The sequence below is a fragment of the Vicugna pacos genome, unplaced genomic scaffold, assembly GCF_048564905.1.
Source record: "Vicugna pacos unplaced genomic scaffold, VicPac4 scaffold_67, whole genome shotgun sequence".
Taxonomy (NCBI): domain Eukaryota; kingdom Metazoa; phylum Chordata; class Mammalia; order Artiodactyla; family Camelidae; genus Vicugna; species Vicugna pacos.
The window spans coordinates 173,950-194,684 of NW_027328748.1; positions in this window are offsets into that span (position 1 = coordinate 173,950).

Sequence of the window (20,735 nt, forward strand, 5' to 3'; positions counted from 1 at the left end):
ACGTTCGTTCATCCAGCACAAATGGAACGGGTAGCAGGAGAAACCCTTACTCTGGTTTCTCAGTCTGTTTCCTAGTGCCGGTTTGAAGTGCCTGCCGTTTTCACTGTAAAACCGAGTTGCAGCTTGTACCTCCCCATATATATGAATGGAGTGGAGTTTGCAACTGAAAAGAAACTTTGTGTTCCCTTCAATCTAGGTGAAGGATGGTTTTCACACACACTTATCTCTCAGAACTGAGCATGTGGAGAGACGTTCGTTATCCAGCACAAAGGGAACGGGTTGCAGGAGAAACCCTTACTCTGGTTTCTCAGTCTGTTTCCTAGTGCCGGTTTGAAGTGCCTGCAGTTTTCTCTGTAAAACCGAGTTGGAGCTTGTTCCTCCCCATATATATTTATGGCTGGGAGTTTGCCACTGAAAAGAAAATTTGTGTTCCCTTCAAGCTAGGTGAAGGACGGCTTTCACACACACTTATCTCTCAGAACTGAGCATGAGGGAGACGTTCGTTCATCCAGCACAAAGGGAACGGGTTGCAGGAGAAACCCATACTCTTGTTTCTCTGTTTGTTTCCTTATGCCGGTATGAAGTGCCTGCCGTTTTTACTGTAAAACCGAGTTGGAGCTTGTACCTCCCCATATATATTTATGGAGTGGAGTTTGCCACTGAAAAGAAACTTTGTGTTCCCTTCAAGCTAGGTGAAGGACGGCTTTCACATAAAGATGTCTCTCAGAACTGAGCATGTGGAAAGACTTTCGTTCATCTAGAACAAAGGGAACGGGTTGCAGGAGAAACACTTACTGTGGTTTCTCATTCTTTTTCCTAGTGCCGGTTTGAAGTTCCTGCAGTATTCACTGTAAAATCGAGTTGCAGCTTCTACCTCCCCATATATATGTTTGGAGTGGAGTTTGCAACTGAAAAGAAACTTTGTGTTCCCTTCAAGCTAGGTGAAGGACGGCTTTCACACACAGTTATCTCTCACAATTTAGCATGTGGAGAGACGTTCGTTCATCCAACACAAAGGGAACGGGTTGCGGGAGAAACACTTTCTGTGGTTTCGCAGTCTGTTTTCCAGTGCCGGTTAGAAGTTCCTGCAGTTTTCACTGTAAAACCGAGTTGGAGCTTGTACCTCCCCATATATATGTATGGAGTGGAGTTGGGAACTGAAAAGAAACTTTGTGTTCCCTTCAAGCGAGGTGAAAGACGGCTTTCACACATAGTTGTCTCTCAGAAGTGAGCATGTGGAGAGACGTTCGTTCATCCAGCACAAAGGGAACGGTTTGCAGGAGAAACACTTACTGGGGTTTCTCAGTCTGTTTCCTAGTGCCGCTTTCAAGTGCCTGCCGTTTTCACTGTAAAACCGTGTTGGAGCTTGAACCTCCCCATATATATGTATGGAGTGGAGATTGCATCTGAAAAGAAACTTTGTGTTCCCTTCAAGCTAGGTGAAGGACGGCTTACACACACTCTTATCTCTCAGAACTGAGCATGTGGAGAGACGTTCGTTCATCCAGCACAAATGGAACGGGTTGCAGGAGAAACCCTTACTGTGGATTCTCAGTCTGTTTCTTAGTGCCGGTTTGAAGTGCCTGCCGTTTTCACTGTAAAACCGAGTTGGAGCTTGTACCTCCCCATATATATGTATGGAGTGGAGTTTGCAAGTGAAAAGAAACTTTGTGTTTCCTTCAAGCTTAGTGAAGAACGGCTTTCACACACAGTTGTCTCTAAGAACTGAGCATGTGGAGAGACGTTCGTTCATCCAGCACAAAGGGAACGGGTTGCAGGAGAAACCCTTACTCTGGTTTCTCTGTCTGTTTCCTAGTGCCGGTTTGAAGTGCCTGCCGTTTTCACTGTAAAACCGAGTTGGAGCTTGTTCCTCCCCATATATATGTATGGAGTGGAGTTTGCCACTGAAAAGAAACTTTGTGTTCCCTTCAAGCTAGGTGAAGGACGACTTTCACACACACTTATCTCTCAGAACTGAGCATGTGGAGAGACGTTCGTTCATCCAGCACAAAGGGAACGGGTTGCAGGGAAACCCTTACTCTGGTTTCTCAGACTTTTCCCTAGTGCCGGTTTGAAATTCCTGCAGATGTCACTGGATAAACGAGTTGGATCTTGTACCTCCCCATATATATGTATGGAGTGGAGTTTGCAAATAAAAAGAAACTTTGTGTTCCCTTCAAGCTAGGTAAAGTACGGCTATCAAATAAATTTGTCTCTCAGAACTGAACATGTGGAAAGACGTTCGTTCATCTAGAACATAGGGAACGGGTTGCAGGAGAAATACTTACTGTGGTTTCTCAGACTGTTCCCTAGGGCCGGTTTGAAGTTCCTGCAGTATTCACTGTAAAACCGAGGAGCAGCTTATACCTCCCCATATATATGTTTGGAGTGGAGTTTGCAACTGAAAAGAAATTTTGTGTTCCCTTCAAGCTAGGTGAAGTACGGCTTTCACACACACTTGTCTCTCAGAACTGAGCATGTATAGAGACGTTCGTTCATCCAGCACAAAGGGAACGGGTTGAAGGAGAAACCCTTACTCTGGTTTCTCAGTCTGTTTCCTAGTGCCGGTTTGAAGTGCCTGCCGTTTTCACTGTAAAACCGAGTTGGAGCTTGTACCTCCCCATATATATGTATGGAGTGGAGTTTGCAACTGAAAAGAAACTTTGTGTACCCTTCAAGATAGGTGAAGGACGGCTTTGACACACACTTATCTCTCAGAACTGAGCATGTGGAGAGACGTTCGTTCATCCAGCACAAAGTGAACGGGTTGCAGGAGAAACCCTTACTGTGGTTTCTCATACGGTTCCCTAGTGCCGGTTTGAAATTCCTGCAGATGTCACTGGATAAACGAGCTGGAGGTTGTACCACACCATATATATGTATGGAGTGGAGTTTGCAACTAAAAAGAAACTTTGTGTTCCCTTCAAGCTAGGTGAAGGCCGGCTTTCACATAAAGATGTTTCTCAGAACTGAGCATGTGGAAAGACGTTCGTTCATCCAGCACAAAGGGAACGGGTTGCAGGAGAAACCCTTTCTCTGGTTTCTCAGTCTGTTTCCTAGTTCCGGTTTGAAGTGCCTGTCGTTTTCACTGTAAAACCGAGTTGCAGCTTGTACCTCCCATTTTATATGTATGGAGTGGAGTTTAGCAATGAAAAGAACTTTGTGTTCCCTTTAAGCAAGGTGAAGGACGGCTTTCACACACACTTATCTCTCACAACTGAGCATGTGGAGAGAAGTTCTTTCATCTAGTACAAAGGGAACCGGTTGCAGGAGAAACACTTACTGTGGTTTCTCAGTCGGTTTCCTAGTGCCGGTATGAAGTGCCTGCAGTTGTCACTGTAAACCGAGTTCGACCTTGTACCTACCCATATATATGTGTGGAGTGGAGTTGGCAACTGAAAGGAAACTTTGTGTTCCCTTCAAGCTAGTTAAAGGAAGGCTTTCACACACACTTATCTCTCTGAATTGAGCATGTGGAGAGACTTACTTTCATCTAGCACAAAGGGAACGGGTTGCAGGAGAAACAATTACTGTGGTTTCTCAGTCTGTTTCCTAGTGCCGGTTTGATGTTCCTGCAGTTTTCACTGTAAAACCGAGTTGCAGCTTGTTTCTCCCCATATATATGTATGGAGTGGATTTAGCAACTGAAAAGAAACTTTGTGTTCCCTTCAAGCTAGGTGAAGGACGGCTTTCACACACACTTATCTCTCAGAACTGAGCATGTGGAGAGACGTTCGTTCATCCAGCACAAAGGGAACGGGTTGCAGGGGAAACACTTTCTGTGGTTTCTCAGTCTGTTATCCAGTGCCGGTTTGAAGTTCCTGCAGTTTTTACTGTAAAACCGAGTTGGAGCTTGTACCTCCCCATATATATGTATGGAGTGGAGTTGGGAACTGAAAAGAAAATTTGTGTTCCCTTCAAGCTAGGTGAAGGACGGCTTTCACACACAATTGTCTCTCAGAACTGAGCATGTGGAGAGACGTTCGTTCATCCAGCACAAAGGGAACGGGTTGCAGGAGAAACCCTTACTCTGGATTCTCAGTCTGTTTCCTAGTGCCGGTTTGAAGTGCCTGCCGTTTTCAGTGTAAAACCGAGTTGGAGCTTGTACCTCCCCATATATAAGTATGGAGTGGGGTTTGCAACTGAAAAGAAACTTTGTGTACCCTTCAAGCTAGGTGAAGGACGGCTTTCAGACACACTTATCTCTCAGAACTGAGCATGTGCAGAGACGTTCGTTCATCCAGCACAAAGGGAACGGGTTGCAGGAGAAACCGTTACTCTGGTTTCTCAGTCTGTTTCCTAGTGCCGGTTTGAAGTGCCTGCCGTTTTCACTGTAAAACCGAGTTGGAGCTTGTACCTCCCCATATATATGTATGGTGTGGAGTTTGCAACTGAAAAGAAACTTTGTGTTCCCTTCAAGCTAGGTGAAGGACGGCTTTCACACTCACTTATCTCTCAGAACTGAGCATGTGGAGAGACGTTCGTTCATCCAGCACAAAGGGAACGGGTTGCAGGAGAAACCCTTACTGTGGTTTCTCAGTCTGTTTCCTAGTGCCGGTTTGAAGTGCCTGCCGTTGTCACTGTAAAACCGAGTTGCAGCTTGTTCCTCCCCATATATATGTATGGAGTGGAATTTGCCACTTAAAAGAAACTTTGTGTTCCCTTCAAGCTAGGTGAATGACGGCTTTCACCCACACATATCTCTCAGAACTGAGCATGTGGAGAGACGTTCGTTCATCCAGCACAAAGGGAACGGGTTGCAGGAGAAACCCTTATTCTGGATTCTCAGTCTGTTTCCTAGTGCCGGTTTGAAGTGCCTGCCGTTTTCACTGTAAAACCGAGTTCGAGCTTGTACCTCTCCATATATATGTATGGAGTGGAGTTTGCAACTGAAAAGAAACTTTGTGTACCCTTCAAGCTAGGTGAAGGACGGCTTTCACACACAGTAATCTCTCAGATATGAGTATGTGGAGAGACGTTCGTTCATCCAGCACAAAGGGAACGGGTTGCTGGAGAAACCCATACTCTTGTTTCTCTGTTTGTTTCCTAGTGCCGGTTTGAAGTGCCTGCCGTTTTCACTGTAAAACTGTGTTGGAGCTTGTTCCTCCCCATATATATGTATGGAGTGGAGTTTGCCACTGAATAGAAACTTTGTGTTCCCTACAAGCTAGGTGAAGGACGGCTTTCACACACACTTATCTCTCAGAACTGAGCATGTGGAGAGACGTTCGTTCATCCAGCACAAAGGGAACGGTTTGCAGGAGAAACCCTTACTGTGGTTTCTCATACTGTTCCCTAGTGCCGGTTTGGAATTCCTGCAGATGTCACTGGATAAACGAGTTGGAGGTTGTACCTCCCCATATATATGTATGGAGTGGAGTTTGCAACTGAAAAGTAACTTTGTGTTCCCCTCAAGCTAGGTGAAGGACGGCTTTCACATTCAGTTGTCTCTCAGAACTGAGTATGTGGAAAGACGTTCGTTCATCTAGGACAAAGGGAACGGGTTGCAGGAGAAACAATTACTGTGGTTTCTCATTCTGTTTCCTAGTGCCGGTTTGAAGTTCCTGCAGTTGTCACTGTAAAACCGAGTTGGAGCTTGTACCTCACATATATATGTATGGAGTGGAGTTAGCAACTGAAAAGAAACTTTGTGTTCATTTCAAGCTAGTTGAAGGACGGCTTTCACACACACTTATCTCTCAGAACTGAGCATGTGGAGAGACGTTCGTTCATCCAGCACAAAGGGAACGGGTAGCAGGAGAAACCCTTACTCTGGTTTCTCAGTCTGTTTCCTAGTGCCGGTTTGAAGGGCCTGCCGTTTTCACTGTAAAACCGAGTTGGAGCTTGTACCTCCCCATATATATGTATGGAGTGGAGTTTGCAACTGAAAAGATACTTTGTGTTCCCTTCAAGCTAGGTGAAGGACGGCTTTCACACACACATATCTCTCAGAACTGAGCATGAGGAGAGACGTTCTTTCATCCAGCACAAAGGGAACGGGTTGCAGGAGAAACACTTACTCTGGTTTCTCAGTCTGTTTCCTAGTGCCGGTTTGAAGTGCCTGCCTTTTTCACTGTAAAACCGAGTTCGAGCTTGTACCTCCCCATATATATGTATGGAGTGGAATTTGCAACTGAAAAGAAACTTTGTGTACCCTTCTAGCTAGGTGAAGGATGGCTTTCACACACAGTATTTTCTCAGAACTGAGCATGTGGAGAGACGTTCATTCATCCAGCACAAAGGGAACGTTTTGCAGGAGAAACCCATACTCTTGTTTCTCTGTTTGTTTCCTAGTGCCGGTTTGAAGTGTCTGCCGTTTTCACTGTAAAACCGAGTTGGAGCTTGTTCCTCCCCATATATATGTATGGAGTGGAGTTTGCCACTGAATAGAAACTTTGTGTTCCCTTCAAGCTAGGTGAAGGACGGCTTTCATACACACTTATCTCTCAGAACTGAGCATGTGGAGAGACGTTCGTTCATCCAGCACAAAGGGAACGGGTTGCAGGAGAAACCCTTACTGTGGTTTCTCATACGGTTCCCTAGTGCCGGTTTGAAATTCCTGCAGATGTCACTGGATAAACGAGTTGGAGGTTGTACCTCCCCATATATATATATTGTGTGGAGTTTGCAACTGAAAAGTAACTTTGTGTTCCCTTCAAGTTAGGTGAAGGCCGGCTTTCACATAAAGTTGTCTCTCAGAGCTGAGCATGTGGAAAGACGTTCGTTCATCTTGAACAAAGGGAACGGGTTGCAGGAGAAACACTTACTGTGGTTTCTCATTGTGTTTCCTAGTGCCGGTTTGAAGTTCCTGCAGTATTCACTATAAAACCGAGTTGCAGCTTCTACCTCTCCATATATATGTTTGGAGTGGAGTTTGCAACTGAAAAGAAACTTTGTGTTCCCTTCAAGCTAGGTGAAGGACGGCTTTCACACACACATGTCTCTCAGAACTGAGCATGTGGAGAGACGTTCGTTCATCCAGCACAAAGGGAACGGGTTGCATGAGAAACCCTTTCTCTGGTTTCTCAGTATGTTTCCTAGTGCCGGTTTGAAGTGCCTGCCTTTTACACTGTAAAACCGTGTTGGAGCTTGTACCTCCCCATATATATGTATGGAGTGGAGTTTGCAACTGAAAAGAAATTTTGTGTACCCTTCAAGCTAGGTGAAGGACGGCTTTCACACACACTTATCTCTCAGAACTGAGCATGTGGAGAGACGTTCGTTCATCCAGCACAAAGGGAACTGGTTGCTGGAGAAACACTTACTGTGGTTTCTCACTCTATTTCCTAGTGCCGGTTTGAATTTCCTGCAGTTGTCACTGTAAAACCGAGTTGGAGCTTGTACCTCCCCATATATATGTATGGAGTGGAGTTTGCAACTGAAAAGAAACTTTGTGTTCCCTTCAAGCTAGGTGAAGGAAGGCTTTCACACACAGTTATCTCTCACAACTTAGCATGTGGAGAGACGTTCCTTCATCTAGCTCAAATGGAACGGGTTGCAGGAGAAACACTTACTGTGGTTTCTCAGTCTGTTTCCTTGTTCCGGTTTGAAGTGCCTGCCGTTTTCACTGTAAAACCGAGTTGGAGCTTGTTCCTCCCCATATATATGTATGGCGGGGAGTTTGCCACTGAAAAGAAACTTTGTGTTCCCTTCAAGCTAGGTGAAGGACGGCTTCACACACACTTATATCTCACAACTGAGCATGTGGAGAGACGTTCGTTCATCCAGCACAAAGGGAACGGGTTGCAGGAGAAACCCATACTCTTGTTTCGCTGTTTGTTTCCTAGTGCCGGTTTGAAGTGCATGCCGTTTTTACTGTAAAATCGAGTTGGAGCTTGTACCTCCCCATATATATGTATGGAGTGGAGTTTACCACTGAAAAGAAACTTTGTGTACCCTTCAAGCTAGGTGAAGGATGGCTTTCACACACAGTAATTTCTCAGAACTGAGCATGTGGAGAGACGTTCGTTCATCCAGCACAAAGGAACGGTTTGCAGGAGAAACAATTACTGTGGTTTCTCATTCTGTTTCCTAGTGCCGGTTTGAAGTTCCTGCAGTATTCACTGTAAAACCGAGTTGCAGCTTATACCTCCCCTTATATATGTTTGGAATGGAGTTTGCAACTGAAAAGAAACTTTGTGTTCCCTTCAAGCTAGGTGAAGGACGGCTTTCACACACACTTGTCTCTCAGAACTGAGCATGTATAGAGACGTTCGTTCATCCAGCACAAAGGGAACGGGTTGAAGGAGAAACCCTTACTCTGGTTTCTCAGTCTGTTTCCTAGTGCCGGTTTGAAGTGCCTGCCGTTTTCACTGTAAAACCGAGTTGGAGCTTGTACCTCCCCATATATATGTATGGAGTGGAGTTTGCAACTGAAAAGAAACTTTGTGTACCCTTCAAGCTAGGTGAAGGACGGCTTTCAGACACACTTATCTCTCAGAACTGAGCATGTGGAGAGACGTTCGTTCATCCTGCACAAAGGGAACGGGTTGCAGGAGAAACCCTTACTCAGGTTTCTCAGTCTGTTTCCTAGTGCCGGTTTGAAGTGCCTGCCGTTTTCACTGTAAAACCGAGTTGGAGCTTGTACCTCCCCATATATATGTATGGAGTGGAATTTGCAACTGAAAAGAAACTTTGTGTACCCTTCAAGCTAGGTGAAGGACGGCTTTCACACTCACTTATCTCTCAGAACTGAGCATGTGGAGAGACGTTCGTTCATCCAGCACAAAGGGAACGGGTTCCAGGAGAAACCCTTACTCTGGTTTCTCAGTCTGTTTCCTAGTGCCGGTTTGAAGTGACTGCCGTTTTCACTGTAAAACCGAGTTGCAGCTTGTTCCTCCCCATATATATGTATGGAGTGGAGTTTGCCACTTAAGTGAAACTTTGTGTTCCCTTCAAGCGAGGTGAAAGACGGCTTTCACACACACTTATCTCTCAGAACTGAGCATGTGGAGAGACGTTCGTTCATCCAGCACAAAGGGAACGGGTTCCAGGAGAAACCCTTACTCTGGTTTCTCAGTCTGTTTCCTAGTGCCGGTTTGAATTGCCTGCCGTTTTCACTGTAAAACCGAGTTCGAGCTTGTGCCTCCCCATATATATGTATGGAGTGGAGTTTGCAACTGAAAAGAAACTTTGTGTACCCTTCAAGCTAGGTGAAGGACGGCTTTCACACACAGTAATCTCTCAGATCTGAGTATGTGGAGAGATGTTCGTTCATCCAGCACAAAAGGAACGGGTTGCAGGAGAAACCCATACTCTTGTTTCTCTGTTTGTTTCCTAGTGCCGGTTTGAAGTGCCTGCCGTTTTCACTGTAAAACCGAGTTGGAGCTTGTTCCTCCCCATATATATGTATGGAGTGGGGTTTGCCACTGAATAGAAACTTTGTGTTCCCTTCAAGCTAGGTGAAGGACGGCTTTCACACACACTTATCTCTCAGAACTGAGCATGTGGAGAGACGTTCGTTCATCCAGCACAAAGGGAACGGTTTGCAGGAGAAACAATTACTGTGTTTTCTCATTCTGTTTCCTAGTGCCGGTTTGAAGTTCCTGCAGTATTCACTGTAAAACCGAGTTGCAGCTTATACCTCCCCTTATATATGTTTGGAATGGAGTTTGCAACTGAAAAGAACTTTGTGTTCCCTTCAAGCTAGGTGAAGGACGGCTTTCACACACACTTATCTCTCAGAACTGAGCATGTGGAGAGACGTTCGTTCATCCAGCACAAAGGGAACGGTTTGCAGGAGAAACCCTTACTGTGGTTTCTCATACTGTTCCCTAGTGCCGGTTTGAAATTCCTGCAGATGTCACTGGATAAACGAGTTGGAGGTTGTACCTCCCCATATATATGTATGGAGTGGAGTTTGCAACTGAAAAGTAACTTTGTGTTCCCTTCAAGCTAGGTGAAGGACGGCTTTCACATTAAGTTGTCTCTCAGAACTGAGCATGTGGAAAGACGTTCGTTCATCTAGAACAAAGGGAACGGGTTGCAGGAGAAACAATTACTGTGGTTTCTCATTCTGTTTCCTAGTGCCGGTTTGAAGTTCCTGCAGTTGTCACTGTAAAACCGAGTTGGAGCTTGTACCTCCCCATATATATGTATGGAGTGGAGTTTGCAACTGAAAAGAAACTTTGTGTTCCCTTCAAGCTAGGTGAAGGAAGGCTTTCACACACACTTATCTCTCAGAACTGAGCATGTGGAGAGAAGTTCGTTCATCCAGCACAAAGGGAACGGGTAGCAGGAGAAACCTTTACTCTGGTTTCTCAGTCTGTTTCCTAGTGCCGGTTTGAAGTGCCTGCCTTTTTCACTGTAAAACCGAGTTGGAGCTTGTACCTCCCCATATATATGTATGGAGTGGAGTTTGCAACTGAAAAGAAACTTTGTGTTCCCTTCAAGCTAGGTGAATGACGGCTTTCACACACACATATCTCTCAGAACTGAGCATGTGGAGAGACTTTCTTTCATCCAGCACAAAGGGAACGGGTTGCAGGAGAAACCCTTATTCTGGTTTCTCAGTCTGTTTCCTAGTGCCGGTTTGAAGTGCCTGCCTTTTTCACTGTAAAACCGAGTTCGAGCTTGTACCTCCCCATATATATGTATGGAGTGGAGTTTGCAACTGAAAAGAAACTTTGTGTACCCTTCAAGCTAGGTGAAGGATGGCTTTCACACACAGTAATTTCTCAGAACTGAGCATGTGGAGAGACGTTCGTTCATCCAGCACAAAGGAACGGTTTGCAGGAGAAACAATTACTGTGGTTTCTCATTCTGTTTCCTAGTGCCGGTTTGAAGTTCCTGCAGTATTCACTGTAAAACCGAGTTGCAGCTTATACCTCCCCTTATATATGTTTGGAATGGAGTTTGCAACTGAAAAGAAACTTTGTGTTCCCTTCAAGCTAGGTGAAGGACGGCTTTCACACACACTTATCTCTCAGAACTGAGCATGTGGAGAGACGTTCGTTCATCCAGCACAAAGGGAACGTGTTGCAGGAGAAACCCTTACTCTGGTTTCTCAGTCTGTTTCCTAGTGCCGGTTTGAAGTGCCTGTCGTTTTCACTGTAAAACAGAGTTGGAGCTTGTACTTCCCCATATATATGTATGGAGTGGAGTTTGCAACTGAAAAGAAACTTTGTGTACCCTTCAAGCTAGGTGAAGGACGGCTTTCACACACATTTATCTCTCAGAACTGAGCATGTGGAGAGACGTTCGTTCATCCAGCACAAAGGGAACGGGTTGCAGGTGAAACCCTTACTGTGGTTTCTCAGACTGTTCCCTAGTGTCGGTTTGAAATTCCTGCAGATGTCACTGGATAAAGGAGTTGGAGGTTATACCACCCCATATATATGTATGGAGTGGAGTTTGCAACTGAAAAGAAACTTTGTGTTCCCTTCAAGCTAGGTGAAGGACGGCTTTCACATAAAGTTGTCTCTCAGAACTGAGCATGTGGAAAGACGTTCGTTCATCTAGAACAAAGGAAACGGGTTGCAGGAGAAACACTTACTGTGGTTTCTCATTCTGTTTCCTAGTGCCGGCTTGAAGTTCCTGCAGTATTTACTGTAAAACCGAGTTGCAGCTTCTACCTCCCCATATATATGTTTGGAGTGGTGTTTGCAACTGAAAAGAAACTTTGTGTTCCCTTCAATTTAGGTGAAGGGCGGCTTTCACACACAATTGTCTCTCAGAACTGAGCATGTGGAGAGACATTCGTTCATCCAGCACAAAGGGAACGGGTTGCAGGAGAAACCCTTACTCTCGTTTTTCAGTCCGTTTCCTAGTGCCGGTTTGAAGTGCCTGCCTTTTTCACTGTAAAACCGAGTTGGAGCTTGTTCCTCCCTATATATATGTATGGAGTGGAGTTTGCAACTGAAAAGAACTTTGTGTTCCCTTTAAGCTAGATGAAGGACGGCTTTCACACACACTTATCTCTCACAACTGAGCATGTGGAGAGACGTTCGTTCATCCAGCACAAAGGGAACGGGTTGCAGGAGAAACCCTTTCTCTGGTTTCTCAGTCTGTTTCCTAGTGCCGGTTTTTAAGTGCCTGCCGTTTTCACTGTAAAACCGAGTTGCAGCTTGTACCTCCCATTTTATATGTAAGGAGTGGAATTTACCACTGAAAAGAACTTTGTGTTCCCTTTAAGCTAGGTGAAGGACGGCTTTCACACACACTTATCTCTCACAACTGAGCATGTGGAGATACTTTCTTTCATCTAGTACAAAGGGAACCGGTTGCAGGAGAAACACTTACTGTGGTTTCTCAGTCGGTTTCCTAGTGCCGGTATGAAGTTCCTGCAGTTGTCACTGTAAACAGTGTTGGACCTTGTACCTACCCATATATATGTGTTGTGTGGATTTGGCAACTGAAAGGAAACTTTGAGTTCCCTTCAAGCTAGTTGAAGGAAGGCTTTCAAACACACTTATCTCTCAGAATTGAGCATGTGGAGAGACTTACTTTCATCTAGCACAAAGGGAACGGGTTGCAGGAGAAACAATTACTGTGGTTTCTCAGTCTGTTTCCTAGTGCCGGTTTGATGTTCCTGCAGTTGTCACTGTAAAACCGAGTTGGAGCTTGTACCTCCCCATATATATGTATGGAGTGGATTTAGCAACTGAAAAGAAACTTTGTGTTCCCTTCAATCTAGGTGAAGAACGGCTTTCACACACACTTATCTCTCAGAACTGAGCATGTGGAGAGACGTTCGTTCATCCAACACAAAGGGAACGGGCTGTAGGAGAAACACTTTCTGTGGTTTCTCAGTCTGTTTTCCAGTGCCGGTTTGAAGTTCCTGCAGTTTTCACTGTAAAACCGAGTTGGAGCTTGTACCTCCCCATATATATGTATGGAGTGGAGTTGGGAACTGAAAAGAAATTTTGTGTTCCCTTCAAGCGAGGTGAAGGACGGCTTTCACACTCACTTATCTCTCAGAACTGAGCATGTGGAGAGACGTTCGTTCATCCAGCACAAAGGGAACGGGTTGCAGGGAAACCCTTACTCTGGTTTCTCAGACTTTTCCCTAGTGCCGGTTTGAAATTCCTGCAGATGTCACTGGATAAACGATTTGGAGCTTGTACCTCCCCATATATATGTATGGAGTGGAGTTTGCAACTAAAAAGAAACTTTGTGTTCCCTTCAAGCTAGGTGAAGGACGGCTTTCAAATAAATTTTTCTCTCAGAACTGAGCATGTGGAAAGACGTTCGTTCATCTAGAACATAGGGAACGGGTTGCAGGAGAAATACTTACTGTGGTTTCTCAGACTGTTCCCTAGTGCCGGTTTGAAGTTCCTGCAGTATTCACTGTAAAACCGAGTTGCAGCTTCTACCTCCCCGTATATATGTAAGGAGTGAAGTTTGCAAATGAAAAGAAACTTTGTGTTCCCTTCAAGCTAGGTGAAGGACGGCTTTCACACACACTTGTCTCTCAGAACTGAGCATGTGGAGAGACGTTCGTTCATCCAGCACAAAGGGAACGGGTTGCAGGAGAAACCCTTACTCTGGTTTCTCAGTCTGTTTCCTAGTGCCGGTTTGAAGTGCCTGCCGTTTTCACTGTAAAACCGAGTTGGAGCTTGTACCTCCCCATATATATGTATGGAGTGGTGTTTGCAACTGTAAAGAAACTTTGTGTTTCCTTCAAGCTAGGTGAAGAGCGGCTTTAACACACAGTTGTCTCTCAGAACTGAGCATGTTGAGAGACGTTCGTCCATCAAGCACAAAGGGAACGGTTTGCAGGAGAAACCCTTACTCTGGTTTCTCAGTCTGTTTCCTTGTGCCGGTTTGAAGTGCCTGCCGTTTTCACTGTAAAACCGTGTTTGAGCTTGTACTTCCCCATATATATGTATGGAGTGGTGTTTGCAACTGAAAAGAAACTATGTGTTCCCTTCAAGCTATGTGAAGGATGGCTTTCACACACAGTTATCTCTCACAATTAGCATGTGGAGAGACGTTCTTTCATCCAGCACAAAGGGAACGGGTTGCAGGAGAAACACTTACTGTGGTTTCTCAGTCTGTTTCCTAGTGCCGGTATGAAGTTCCTGCAGTTGTCACTGTAAAACCGAGTTGAAACTTGTACCTACCCATATATATGTGTGGAGTGGAGTTGGCAACTGAAAGTAAATTTTGTGTTCCCTTCAAGCTTGTTGAAGGAAGGCTTTCACACACACTAATCTCTCAGAACTGAGCATGTGGAGAGACGTTCGTTCATCTAGCACAAAGGGAACGGGTTGCAGGGGAAACACTTACTGTGGTTTCTCATCTGTTTCATAGTGCCGGTTTGAAGTGCCTGACGTTATCACTGTAAAACCGAGTTGCAGCTTGTACCTCCCCATATATATGTATGGAGTGGAGTTTGCCCCTGAAAAGAAACTTTGTGTTCCCTTCAAGCTAGTTGAAGAACGGCTTTCACACACACTTATCTCTCAGAACTGAGCATGTGGAGAGACGTTCGTTCATCCAGCACAAAGGGAACGGGTTGCAGGAGAAACCCTTACTCTGGTTTCTCAGTCTGTTTCCTAGTGCCGGTTTGAAGTGCCTGCCGTTTTCACTGTAAAACCGAGTTGGAGCTTGTACCTCCCCATATATATGTATGGAGTGGAGTTTGCAACTGTAAAAAACTTTGTGTTCCCTTCAAGCTAGGTAAAGGACGGCTTTCACACACACTTATCTCTCAGAACTGAGCATGTGGAGAGACGTTCGTTGATCCAGCACAAAGGGAACGGGTTACAGGGAAACACTTACTGTGGTTTCTCAGTCTGTTTCCTAGTGCCGGTTTGAATTTCCTGCAGTTGTCACTGTAAAACCGAGTTGGAGCTTGTACCTCCCCATATATTTGTATGGAGTGGAGTTTGCAACTGAAAAGAAACTTTGTGTTCCCTTCAAGCTATGTGAAGGATGGCTTTCACACACAGTTATCTCTCACAACAGAGCATGTGGAGAGACGTTCTTTCATCTAGCACAAAGGGAACGGGATGTAGGAGAAACACTTACTGTGGTTTCTCAGTCTGTTTCCTAGTGCTGGTATGAAGTTCCTGCAGTTGTCACTGTAAAACCGAGTTGGACCTTGTACCTACCCATATATACGTGTGGAGTGGAGTTGGCAACTGAAAGTAAACTTTGTGTTCCCTTCAAGCTAGTTGAAGGAAGGCTTACACACACTTATCTCTCAGAATTGAGCATGTGGAGAGACTTTCGTACATCTAGCACAAAGGGAACGGGTTGCAGGGGAAACACTTACTGTGGTTTCTCAGTCTGTTTCCTAGTGCCGGTTTGATGTTCCTGCAGTTGTCACTGTAAAACCGAGTTGGAGCTTGTACCTCCCCATATATATGTATGGAGTGGAGTTTGCAACTGAAAAGGAACTTTGTGTTCCCTTCAAGCTAGGTGAAGGACGGCTTTCACACACAGTTGTCTCTCAGAACTGAAGAAGTGGAGAGACGTTCGTTCATCTAGCACAAAGGGAACGGGTTGCAGGGGAAACACTTACTGTGGTTTCTCATCTGTTTCCTAGTGCCGGTTTGAAGTGCCTGACGTTATCACTGTAAAACCGAGTTGCAGCTTCTACCTCCCCATATATATGTATGGAGTGGTTTTTGCCACTGAAAAGAAACTTTGTGTTCCCTACAAGCTAGGTGAAGGACGGCTTTCACACACACTTATCTCTCAGAACTGAGCATGTGGAGAGACGTTCGTTCATCCAGCAGAAAGGGAACGGGTTGCAGGAGAAACCCTTATTCTGGATTCTCAGTCTGTTTCCTAGTGCCGGTTTGAAGTGCCTGCCGTTTTCACTGTAAAACCGAGTTGGAGCTTGTACCTCCCCATATATATGAATGGAGTGGAGGTTGCCACTGAAAAGAAACTTTGTGTTCCCTTCAAGCTAGGTGAAGGACGGCTTTCACACACACTTATCTCTCAGAACTGAGCATGTGGAGAGATGTTCGTTCATCCAGCACAAAGGAAACGGGTTGCAGGGGAAACCCTTACTCAGGATTCTCAGTCTGTTTCCTAGTGCCGGTTTGAAGTTCCTGCCGTTTTCACTGTAAAACCGAGTTGGAGCTTGTACCTCCCCATATATATGTATGGAGTGGAGTTTGCAACTGTAAAGAAACTTGTGTTCCCTTCAAGCTAGGTGAAGGACGGCTTTCACACACACTTATCTCTCAGAACTGAGCATGTGGAGAGACGTTCGTTCATCCAGCACAAAGGGAACGGGATGCAGGGAAACACTTACTGTGGTTTCTCAGTCTGTTTCCTAGTGCCGGTTTGAAGTGCCTGCCGTTTTCACTGTAAAACCGAGTTGCAGCTTGTTCCTCCCCATATATATGTATGGAGTGTAGTTTGCCACTGAAAAGAAACTTTGTGTTCCCTTCAAGCTAGGTGAAGTACGGCTTTCACACACACTTATCTCTCAGAACTGAGCATGTGGAGAGACGTTCGCTCATCCAGCACAAAGGGAACGGGTTGCAGGAGAAACACTTACTCTGGTTTCTCAGTCTGTTTCCTAGTGCCGGTTTGAAGTGCCTGACGTTTTCACTGTAAAACCGAGTTGGAGCTTGTACCTCCCCATATAGATGTATGGAGTGGAGGTTGCCACTGAAATGAAACTTTGTGTTCCCTTCAAGCTAGGTGAAGGAAGGCTTTCACACACACTTATCTCTCAGAACTGAGCATGTGGAGAGATGTTCGTTCATCCAGCACAAAAGGAACGGGTTGCAGGGGAAACCCTTACTCAGGTTTCTCAGTCTATTTCCTAGTGCCGGTTTGAAGTTCCTGCCGTTTTCAATGTAAAACCGAGTTGGAGCTTGTACCTCCCCATATATATGTATGGAGTGGAGTTTGCAACTGTAAAGAAACTTTGTGTTCCCTTCAAGCTAGGTGAAGGACGGCTTTCACACACACTTATCTCTCACAACTGAGCATGTGGTGAGACGTTCGTTCATCTAGCACAAATGGAACGTGTTGCAGGGAAACACTTACTGTGGTTTCTCAGTCTGTTTCCTAGTGCCGGTATGAAGTTCCTGCAGTTGTCACTGTAAAACCGAGTTGGACCTTGTCCTACCCATATATATGTGTGGAGTGGAGTTGGCAACTGAAAGTAAAGTTTGTGTTCCTTTCAAGCTAGTTGAAGGACGGCTTTCACACACACTTATCTCTCAGGACTGAGCATGTGCAAAGACGTTCGTTCATCCAGCACAAAGGGAACGGTTTGCAGGAGAAACCCTTACTCTGGTTTCTCAGTCTGTTTCCTAGTGCCGGTTTGAAGTGCCTGCCGTTTTCACTGTAAAACCGAGTTGGAGCTTGTCCCTCCCCATATATATTTATGGCGTGGAGTTTGCAACTGAAAAGAAACTTTGTGTTCCCTTCAAGCTAGGTGAAGGACGGCTTTCACACACAATTATCTCTCAGAACTGAGCATGTGGAGAGACGTTCGTTCATCCAGCACAAAGGGAACGGGTTGCAGGAGAAACCCTTACTCTGGTTTCTCAGTCTGTTTCCTAGTGCCGGTTTGAAGTGCCTGCCGTTTTCACTGTAAAACCGAGTTGGAGCTTGTACCTCCCTATATATATGTATGGAGTGGAGTTTGCAACTGTAAAGAAACTTTGTGTTCCCTTCAAGCTAGGTGAAGGACGGCTTTAACACACACTTATCTCTCAGAACTGAGCATGTGGAGAGACGTTCGTTCATCCAGCACAAAGGGAACGGGTTGCAGGGAAACACTTACTGTGGTTTCTCAGTCTGTTTCCTAGTGCCGGTTTGAATTTCCTGCAGTTGTCACTGTAAAACCGAGTTGGAGCTTGTACCTCCCCATATATATGTATGGAGTGGAGTTTGCAACTGAAAAGAAACTTTGTGTTCCCTTCAAGCTATGTGAAGGATGGCTTTCACACACAGTTATCTCTCACATCTGAGCATGTGGAGAGACGTTCTTTCATCTAGCACAAAGGGAACGGGTTGTAGGAGAAACACTTACTGTGGTTTCTCAGTCTGTTTCCTAGTGCTGGTATGAAGTTCCTGCAGTTGTCACTGTAAAACCGAGTTGGACCTTGTCCTACCCATATATATGTGTGGAGTGGAGTTGGCAACTGAAAGTAAACTTTGTGTTCCCTTCAAGCTAGTTGAAGGAAGGCTTTCACACACACTTATCTCTCAGAATTGAGCATGTGGAGAGACTTTCGTACATCTAGCACAAACGGAATGGGTTGCAGGGGTAACACTTACTGTGGTTTCTCAGTCTGTTTCCTAGTGCCGGTTTGATGTTCCTGCAGTTGTCACTGTAAAACCGAGTTGGAGCTTGTACTTTCCCATATATATGTATGGAGTGGAGTTTGCAACTGAAAAGAACTTTGTGTTCCCTTCAAGCTAGGTGAAGGACGGCTTTCACACACACTTATCTCTCAGACCTGAGCATGTGGAGAGACGTTCGTTCATCCAGCACAAAGGGAACGGGCTGCAGGAGAAACACTTTCTGTGGTTTCTCAGTCTGTTTTCCAGTGCCGGTTTGAAGTTCCTGCAGTTTTCACTGTAAAACCGATTTGGAGCATGTACCTCCCCATATATATGTATGGAGTGGTGTTGGCAACTGAAAAGAAACTTTGTGTTCCCTTCAAGCTAGGTGAAGTACGGCTTTCACACACAGTTGTCTCTCAGAACTGAGTATGTGGAGAGACGTTCGTTCATCTAGCACAAAGGGAACGGGTTGCAGGGGAAACACTTACTCTGGTTTCTCATCTGTTTCCTAGTGCCGGTTTGAAGTGCCTGCCGTTTTCACTGTAAAACCGAGTTGGAGCTTGTACCTCCCCATATATATGTATGGAGTGGAGTTTGCCACTGAAAAGAAACTTTGTGTTCCCTTCAAGCTAGGTGAAGGACGGCTTTCACACACACTTATCTCTCAGATCTGAGCATGTGGAGAGACGTTCGTTCATCCAGCACAAAGGGAACGGGTTGCAGGAGAAACCCTTAATCTGGTTTCTCAGTCTGTTTCCTAGTGCCGGTTTGAAGTGCCTGCCGTTTTCAGTGTAAAACCGATTTGCAGCTTGTTCCTCCCCATATATATGTATGGAGTGTAGTTTGCCACTGAAAAGAAACTTTGTGTTCCCTTCAAGCTAGGTGAAGGACGGCTTTAACACACACTTATCTCTCAGAACTGAGCATGTGGAGAGACTTTCGTTCATCCAGGCCAAAGGGAACGGGTTGCAGGAGAAACCCTTACTCTGGTTTCTCAGTCTGTTTCCTAGTGCCGGTTTGAAGTGCCTGACGTTTTCACTGTAAAACCGAGTTGGAGCTTGTACCTCCCCATATATATGTATGGAGTGGATGTTGCCACTGAAAAGAAACTTTGTGTTCACTTCAAGCTAGGTGAAGGACGGCTTTCACACACACTTATCTCTCAGAACTGAGCATGTGGAGAGACGATCGTTCATCCAGCACAAAGGGAACGGGTTGCATGGAAACACATACTGTGGTTTCTCAGTCTGTTTCCTAGTGCCGGTTTGAATTTCCTGCAGTTGTCACTGTAAAACCGAGTTGGAGCTTGTACCTCCCCATATATATGTATGGAGTGGAGTTGGCAACTGAAAAGAAACTTTGTGTTCCCTTCAAGCTATGTGAAGGATGGCTTTCACACACAGTTTTCTCTCACAACTGAGCATGTGGAGAGACGTTCTTTCATCTAGCACAAAGGGAACGGGTTGTAGGAGAAACACTTACTGTGGTTTCTCAGTCTGATTCCTAGTGCTGGTATGAAGTTCCTGCAGTTGTCACTGTAAAACCGAGTTGGACCTTGTCCTACCCATATATATGTGTGGAGTGGAGTTGGCAACTGAAAGTAAACTTTGTGTTCCCTTCAAGCTAGTTGAAGGAAGGCTTTCACACACACTTATCTCTCAGAATTGAGCATGTGGAGAGACTTTCGTACATCTAGCACAAAGGGAACGGGTTGCAGGGAAACACTTACTGTGGTTTCTCAGTCTGTTTCCTAGTGCCGGTTTGATGTTCCTGCAGTTGTCACTGTAAAATCGAGTTGGAGCTTGTACCTCCCCATATATATGTATGGAGTGGAGTTTGCAACTGAAAAGAACTTTGTGTTCCCTTCAAACTAGGTGAAGGACGGCTTTCACACACACTTATCTCTCAGAACTGAGCATGTGGAGAGATGTTCGTTCATCCAGCACAATGGGAACGGGTTGCAGGAGAAATCCTTACTCTGTTTCCTCAGTCTGTTTCCTAGTGCCGGTTTGAAGTGCCTGCCGTTTTCACTGTAAAACCGATTTGCAGCTTGTTCCTACCCATATATATGTATGGAGTGGAGTTTGCCACTGAAAAGAAACTTTGTGTTCCCTTCAAGCTAAGTGAAGGACGGCTTTCACACACACTTATCTCTCAGAACTGAGCATGTGGAGAGACGTTCGTTCATCCAGCACAAAGGGAACGGGTTGCAACAGAAACCCTTACTCTGGTTTCTCAGTCTGTTTCCTAATGCCAGTTTGAAATGCCTGCCGTTTTCACTGTAAAACCGAGTTGGAGCTTGTACCTCCCCATATATATATATAGAGTGGGGTTTGCAACTGAAAAGAAACTTTGTGTTCCCTTCAAGCTAGGTGAAGGACGGCTTTCACACACACTTGTCTCTCAGAACTGAGCATGTGGAGAGACGTTCGTTCATCCAGCACAAAGGGAACGGTTTGCAGGAGAAACCCTTACTCTGGTTTCTCAGTCTGTTTCCTAATGCCGGTATGAAGTGCCTGCCGTTT